We start from the raw sequence: 8,331 nt of genomic DNA, 5'->3' as shown, positions 1-8,331 counted from the left end.
GGGGGCAGCAGTTACGAAGGCGCAGGAAGAAAAGGGTACCAAGTGTGGGATCTGGGCCTGCCTCCCTGTCCAGCCTCATCGAAATCAGCACTGACCTCTCCCTTCCTGCTCCGGCCATACCAAACTAGGTACTTAGGACCTGAGCACATGGGGTAGGTTCGAGCCTTCACACATGCTGTTCCCTATGCCTAAGAGTCTGTTCCCTCCACTGCCTACCTAGAGAGCTCTTATTCATCATTCAAATCCCAGCTGAGCTATCTCTCCCCCTGATGCCCAGTGTTAACCACCTGCTGGTCTGGGCTCAGTCACTTCATGCTTCCTGAAGGGGAGGAACCTCCTCTCTGCATCATCTTTGTGCCCCGCTAGAACCTGGTACACAGTCTATGCTCGATAGATGTTTGTTGTCTCTGCTTGTATTTTCTCATTGAAACGTTGAGGCAAGCAAAACAGGTTTTCTTTTCTTGAAAAGTTTATTACTTTTCACTTTTTTTTTCCCCTTTGGCCTCACCTCACAGCATGCGAAACTTCCCCAACCAACTGACCGGGGATCAGACCATGCCCTCTGCAGTGGAAGCACAGAATCTTAACCGCTGGACCACCAGGGAAGCCCCCAAAACAGGTTTTCTCATCCACACTTTCAAGGCGAGGACAACAGGGCAAGAGAGGAGGTGATTTCCAGGGGCCACACAGACATCAATGGCATTGGCAGGGCTAGAACCCAAGGCTTGTCTGCATCTCACAGCCCCACCCGGCCTCCACCCCCAAAGAGCTCCCATCCCTGCCAGAGTCACCACAGGGGACCCCTAAGGCAGGAGGAGGGGAATGGGCCCTGGGGAACTGAGGCAGAAGGTGCCAGGAGCAGACAAGGGGCTTTTACCCCCTGACCCAGCTGTGTCCCTCAGCAGAGACTCCAGCAGGTCCCATCACCCCCTGACCTAAGACATCACCCTCACCTCTGTCCCCTCCTGCCTGCCCACAGGGGTCCTTTGACGCCCTGCAGGCTCTGGTTCTGCTTCCTGGACAGAGCTCACAACCACCCATGGTGCGTGTTCCCCGCTCCCCAGCTCAGTCCCAGGCCCCATATCTCAGCACTGCTCACCTGGAGAGTTGCCCTGCCCCTTCCCTCCTGTCTGTGTCCACACCCAGTGATCCAAGTGCAATACAAGCCTGACCACCCCCTTCCCCAGCTTTATGTCCAATGGCCCCCATGGCCTCCACGTCAAGTCCCCTAACTCCCCTGAACCTGTCTCTCCAGCCGTGTTCCCGCAAGTGCAGGTCACGGCTCTGTACATAGCCAAGCAATTCCTTCCACTAGGATGGCTCTTTCTCCTTGTCTTTGCCTGAAGAGACAGTCGCAGGCCACACTTTGCATCCATCAGAGGTGGAGCTGGTAGTTCCCATTTCCTCCTCCCCAGCCAGACTCCGACATCCTCAGGGCAGGAGACAGTGGGGGCAGAGATGACACAGATTCACCTCTGTGCCCCATGCCCAGCACGGGGCCAGGCACAGAGTGGGTGTAAGTGAAAGCAGACAGATAGGAAAGGAAGGGACATTCTTACTTCCAAGAGGCCTCCTCCCTTCCCACATGTGGGCGCCTTTCAGAACCTGTTAGATTGGTGACTACCTACCCATCCCCAGCGGGTTCCTCCCAGGCCTGGTCTCCACTGTCTCAAGAGGGATGTTTTTGTAATCCCAAAATAACACTCATAATTATAACTATAATAACAATAATTGCTATCATTGAGTACTCACCGTGTGCCTTATGTACACTATTTAATCCTCATAAGAATTCTTAAAAGGTAGGCAGGTTATTTCTTTATTCTCATTTTACAGATAAGGACAGTATGGTTCTAAAGGGTTAAATGTCTTGCCCAAGGTCACAGAAAGAAAAGCAACAGAAAGCAATAGATCCAGGATTCAAAGCCATGTCTATCTGACTCTCAACTGCCACGCTATCAGGGCTTTGGCTTTCTGTTCTCTCCTTTCAATACTTTTGGAGCACCAGACTGGGTGGGGGTGCCGTGTGTGTGTGTGCGTGTGTGTGTGTGCGCGCGCGTGCGTGCAGCAAAGAGTCCAGCAGCCCCCACCAACCCTGTGCTGGGCGATGGAGACAGACAGAAAAGACTCAGACCCAGCCTCTACCTTCGTGGGGCAGGTGAGTTACACACAAAGAACTGTGGCCGTGGGGTGAGCAGACTTGGGTCTGAGCCCCAACTCTACCCCCAAATAACTCTGTGACTCTGTAACTCACTTGCTTTACTCAGCACCAATTACATCATCCATAAAGTAGGGGCCATAACGCCTACCTCATAGGGTCACTGGGAGGACTAGATGAAATAATGTGTCTGAAATAACATATAACAACCAGCCCAGCATATTAAAAAATCCAATAAGCAGCAATAGTACATATGAGGACTCGAATCTCAGAATCCCCAGGCCAAGGTAGGATGCAATTCTCCAGGCTCCCTCACTGGAGCCTCCTCAGCCAGGGCCAAACACTAACAGTGAGGATAGTCCCTGCTCCACCCCGTTTGCTCATTGAATAATCCTTTGAGGGAAGTATGTTTTACTCACCCTATTTTAACAGGTGAGGTAACCAAGGCCCAGAGATGGTGGGTTATTGAATCAAGTCACACAACCAAAAAAAAATGGCAGAGCTGAGTCCTCCATTCAGCTACTTCCACACTGGGCAGAAGCCAGCCCTTATCCCTGGACCCTGGCCAGCCTGCTGGGGAGTCTGGGGCTCCTGACTCCTAGATTCTAGTTCCTCCTGGGTGTGAAGTTAAAAGTAGGAGAAAGGAGCCAAAAAGAGGAACCCTTTACTTTGTCCCCTCCCAGAATGAGCCCAGGGTGGGGAGGAAACCAGCAGTTACCAAGCAGGGCCTTGTGCCCAGCACTTCTCACTAGCTCTTCCCGCTGCCCACGTGGGGCAGGTGTTAGGATATGCATGTCTCTGATGAAGTCTCCAGGACTCAGAGAGGGTTGTGTCTTGTCCGAGGTCACACAGCTAGGAAACTGGCAGTCTTGGGAGGCAGAGTCCCTCCTCATCCCTCCCACCTTCAGCCCTAGACCTCCCCAGCAAGCAGCCCCACCCTGCTGATGAAATCCAGAAGCTCCATCACTCCTTCCCCAGACCTAAGTAGAGGGCCCTGAGTCTAGCTGCCTAGGCCACTATCTCTGCTCCCTGATGCCTGCTTGGTACTTGACCATGCTCAGTTCAGAGGACTCAGGGCTCACTTAACAGAGACCTGACCCCAAGGAATTCACCATCTTGGGAGCAAAGCGAGGACTCGTGTTCACTGAGCCCCTATAACGCTGGGCACTTCACATGTGTTAGCCTTTTAATCCAATACAAAGCACATTGATGGGTGCACCGTGACTCCGAATTTATATGTGCTTTCATTCAGAAATATTCACTGCACATCTACTACGAGCCATTCTATCCTCAGTGCTGGGGGACAGCAGTGAGCAGGAGAACAAACATCCCGGCCCCTTGTGGGGTTCACAGGAATAAAACAACAAACATGCTTGTATCAGGCAGGTGTTAATATTCCCACCTCACAGAGGCAAAACTGAGACGCAAACAGCCACCTAGCTTGCACATGGCAGAATGAGGATTCTAGTCCAGGCCAATCTGCCCCAGAGACCTTTGCATTGTGTCACGTGACCCCAAAATCACCACATCAGCATGCCAGGCATCCGGCGAGAAGTCAGCTGGTTGCGACAGGATCCTAACTTCAGAGTTAGGACCCTCCCTCGTCTCTTCCTCCCCAACCCCAGGCCTCCCTTTATACTTCCCAGTGGCCATTCCTTAGCAGAACCAGTACTCACCCAGAAGCAGCCACAGGATCCCGCAGCCGTCAGGGAGAAGCCATGGAGCCATCGCCACGGTGACACATGGAAAGAAAAAACAGCAGTGAGACACAGTACAGCCAGCAAATGCATCTTCGGGGTCCCTCCTCGGCCTCAGCGTGGGCCCAGGGGAACCCTGCCCTCCCTATGACTCAGGGGTTCTTTGGCACAGATACCCCCTTAGTCAGAAATCTGATAATCTACCTTGAGCTCACGAGCTCTCCCAGGGCCCAGCCCACTGGAAGCAGCAGGATCCCTGTGCACAAACATTAGCTGAGCACCTACTGTGTGCCAGGTGTCAGTCCTTGCCCTCATGGAACCTACAGTCAGTGAGGAGGCAATCTTACAATAACTGAATTGCAATTGTGATGAGCGCTTCAAGGAGGAGACTTGAGAACTTGGCTCCGTACCCTGGCTCTACGACATACTAGCTTTGTGATACCAGGCCCATTTCTTCATTTCCTTGCACCTCAGTTATTCTTCTGTAAAATGGGGAAAGTATTGGTACCCACCTCCAGGGCTGTTGTGAAGATTGAGTTAATATATGTAAAACATTTTGAAGAATGCTTGGCACACAGTAACAGAGGAAACTCTTCAGAAATGTTAGCTACTGTTACCATAGGGAGCTGTAGGCGTGGGTTTCAGAGACCTCTAGTGTGGGTCAGGCCACCACTGACCTGAGAAGGTAGAGATGCAAAGAGATGAGAGGTGAAGCTCTGAGCCCAGTGCCTGGTGTACGGTAACTAATTCCTCAATAAATAGTGGTGACATTTATTGGTGACATAAATAGGACTGTTCTCCAGTGCAACCCCAGGATAAAGCATCCCTGCAGAGCTGCTGTCAGAAATGCTCCCTCCCCACAAACATGCACCTAGAACTACAGCTTTGAACTGAAAAATAACCAGCCTTCTCACCTGATTCCACAAACGCCTCTTCTCCTTTGACCTTCCTAGTGACCAAGGAAGTGGACAAAGACAGAATGATTACTATTCCCGTTTTACAGATGAAGACAGTGAGGTGATGGAACTCTTCTCTGTGTGTTCTTGGGCCCTCATTTCACATCTCCAAACCGAGTTAAGTGGTTGAGCCAAGAGTCCAGCTGGCACCTGCCTGGATTTTGCTCTCCCTTCCATTTCCCCTTCAGTCTCTGCAATACTATGTGTCCAGTCCCAAACAAGCCTTTGAACATCTCCAGCTTCAGTCCCTTCCTCTGAAATCTCGAATCATAATTAGAACTGCAGCCTCCTGAGCACTTACTGTGCATGGCACTCTGTGCCAAGCCTTTCAAATGTCAGCCAGCCCAGGATCCAAGCTCTCCCTCCACAGGCTCAGTCACTGCTACCTGACCCCTCCTCTAACCCTTGACCCCATCGCCAACTTCAGCCACTCACCCACAGGCCAAGGAATGTCTGCACTCAACGACTCCAAACCCATGCTTTACTGATGGAGAAACTGAGGTCCAAATTGGCCACATACCCCAGGGTGCCTTTCATGCCTAGCTCTTGCACTGAGCATAGTCAGGCGGGGCTGGCCCTTTGGAGAAGTTCCCTGTGAGGCCCTGACCCACAGTTGCTCTCTCTGTTCCTTACTCCCACCCCCGCCCCCGTTCATTGGGCCCAGAGTGCACCCACACAGCCTGTCCCCCACCTCCCTAGCTTGAACATCTCAGAGCTGTGAGCTCACCCAGCAGGGGTCAGGCAGGTTCTGCAAGTAAGGGTTAAGTAATGCAGGCACCTCAGTACCTACTGGGTGGAGTCACCCTCTTGTAGCTGAATCTGGGCTTTGGAGTCAGACAGACCTGGCTTAGAATCCCCAACCACTTCCTAGTTATGTGACTCTGCTCAAGTCAATTCACCTCCCTGAATAGGGATAATACCTATTCCCTCATGAGGATGTTGGGATTATGAGAAATACATAATGTTGCATATGAAAGGCTTGGCACAACACACCCTGCATAAGTGCTCAAGAGGCTACAGTTCTATGATTCAAGAACACAGGCCAAGAACAGGACTTGAGTGCCCATTACACTCAACTTTGCCCTTTATCCCCATTCTCTCCCCTCCCCTCACGTGGGGTGAGGATAGTCCCAAACTAGGTCCTGGGGGCTGCAGTAATGAGTGCTGGAAGATCTTAGAGACTCTATGTTCCTTCACAGAAAGAAAACTGAGACCCCGGAGAGAAAAGTGACTGCCCACAGATGATCAGGCAGTAGAATCCTGCCCTGTTAACCAACATCAGAATCTTAGGCCCTGGAGAAACTCTGAGTGACCAGTCCCCCAGGGGACTGTCATAAAGGTCTACTCCGCAAACCCCCAACAAGTCTCAGGCCACCATGACCTCTACGGTGAGCCTTTCATGGGTATCCTATTCGGCCCTGGTGGCTCAGACAGTAAAGAATCAGCCTGCAATGTGGGAGACCTGGGTTCGATCCCTGGGTTGGGAAGATCCCCTGGGGGAGGACATGACAACCCACCCCAGTATTCTTGCCTGGAGAATCCCCATGAGGATTCTGGTGGGCTATTTATTGTCCATGGGGTTGCAGAGAGTCAGACATGACCGAGTGACTAAGCACAGCACAGCACATTTAGCCCTTTGGCTAGCAGAGCCATACAAGTCACACTGGTGGTGCTCCGGGAAGGCTTGGGGAATAACCACATGAAATTCCTCTCTGGTTCCATAGCTCTGCTCAGGCTCCCCCTCCAGGGGGTCTCTCCATGCATCTCCCTTCCTCGCTTCCACCCTGGCCAGCCTCTGTCTCAGATCCTATCAGCACCACCCAACTCCAGCCAGCAGCACTCTGGGCCTCCAGAGGTCTCTACAGTATCAGCATCTTCCCAGCCAGGCTGGGATGTTCCTGCCCGGCGCAGCCAGCCAGGCTCCCGGCCAGTGTCCATTCTGCAAACAGGGTGTTGGGCCCCATTCCCACTGGCCTAGGGACCGGAGCAGCCTGAGAGCTTCTGTTGGTACCTGGGGCCTTCAGGAGGGAGACTAGCCTGGTCTAGGCAGTTCAGGGATGGGCTGATCAGAAAACAGATGGGTGTCACCCACACAAGACACTCCACCCATATCCCACATCTCCAGGGACCTGGCAGGTCCTGCCTGACTCTTCTGTATACACAGAGAAAACCTCAGGGCTTCCTCACTCCATTCCCTTCTTAACGCACCCCCGCTGGCCTGTTCCCAGACCAGCTACCATTCCAGTCACTGCACACTCAGTGCTCATTTGATTCTGCTAATGCCTGTAAGATCTGGATTATTGACAAAGGAGGAACCTGGGGCTCAGAGAGGTGAAGTGACTCATGCAAAGTCACATAGCAAGGAAATGGCAGGACCAGGCTTCAAACCCAGTTCTGCTGCATGAAAAGCCTATAGGATCCCTGAAGTCCCCTTCTGTCCCTCCTCTCTGCTCCCTACGGCTTCGGAATGCCCTTCTTCCCCTAACTCCCACCTCCTCTGCCAAGTCTCTCCTCCCCACCCCTGGTCAGAATGAACAACTCCCACCTCACTGGTGCCCTTAACACCTTGTTTACATGCACTGGACAGCTGCGATGCAGGAGTTATTTCTGAGGTGTCTGTTTCTCTGACACTCAGAAGGACCCTGAAGGCAGAGAGTGACCCCACCAAGTGCCCCTTAGACCTGAGAGTCTGTCACTTATACCTCCACCCTCCCGCACCCCCCCATGAAAAGTCTTCTGGTGGCCTCCTGTTGATCCCCTCCCCACCCCAGCCTCCTGCCAAGGCCAGTCCCCAGCTTGTAACTGGGGTGACGGTGGGAGCATGCAGTAAGTAGCCTTTGGGGCTCTGCTGCCAGTGCTCTGGGCGCCCCGGGGCCCCACCCTCATCCTTCAGTAGCTGAGCAGTTCTTCCAGGGACCTCCAGCTGCCCGAAGCCCCAACCCAGGTCAGGCTCTCCCTGAGCCTGGAGAAAACCTCCTCCTGGAGAAAAGGGCTCAGAAGCAAAGGCGGGGTGGGGGGAAGGAGCTGCCTTCAGCTCTAATCTGGGAATTTAAGGGGTCACATTCAGTCACTCCTTTCCCAGAAGAATCTGTGGGCCTCCGGAGTAACCTCCCCTAATCCTACCAGGTAGTCCTCCCCGCCCTCCTTCTGGGGCAAGCTTGGGCTGAGGTTGGTCTGGACACGTCCTGGCCTCCAATTTGCTGGAGAGAAGAAGTCCTATCCCAACCCACAGAGGTGGGGTCTGCTAGAAAGTGTAGATGAGGGCAGGACAGGGAGAGGCCGGGCCACACACAGAGGAGACGAGAGACACAGGGAACCGGGAGATGAGATCTAGCCGGTACCAGAGCCCGACAGGGAGACCCGGCCGACCGGAGGCAGAGAGAAGTCCCCTAAACCCAGCCTGGAAAGGGAGCTGTGCGGCCGGGGCGGCGACAGCAGAGCCACCCTGGCCGCCAGAGCCGGCGCCCCAGCTCGCGGGTCCCTCAGTCCGGAAACTCAAAGTCAGTTACGTAAGGGCCGGAGC

General features: G+C 53.4%; 1 protein-coding gene across 4 annotated transcripts in view; it reads right to left on the bottom strand.

The window, feature by feature from the left end:
- EPB41 (erythrocyte membrane protein band 4.1) overlaps nt 1-8,331 on the bottom strand; it is a 181,727-nt gene that overhangs the window by 172,678 nt on the left and 718 nt on the right. For 2 of the 4 annotated variants that reach the window (XM_010830201.1, XM_010830207.1), the window contains exon 2: nt 4,767-4,801. The exons of 1 other annotated variant lie outside the window; for it this stretch is intronic. The gene's annotated coding sequence lies outside the window, so the exon portion shown is untranslated. One more of the 4 variants, XM_010830195.1, reaches the window with a different exon arrangement.

This window comes from Bison bison, unplaced genomic scaffold (genome assembly GCF_000754665.1).
Source record: "Bison bison bison isolate TAMUID 2011002044 unplaced genomic scaffold, Bison_UMD1.0 scf7180017864516, whole genome shotgun sequence".
NCBI lineage: Eukaryota > Metazoa > Chordata > Mammalia > Artiodactyla > Bovidae > Bison > Bison bison.
The sequence above is the reverse complement of the archived record's forward strand: the minus strand, read 5'-3'. Positions and strand labels throughout refer to the sequence as shown.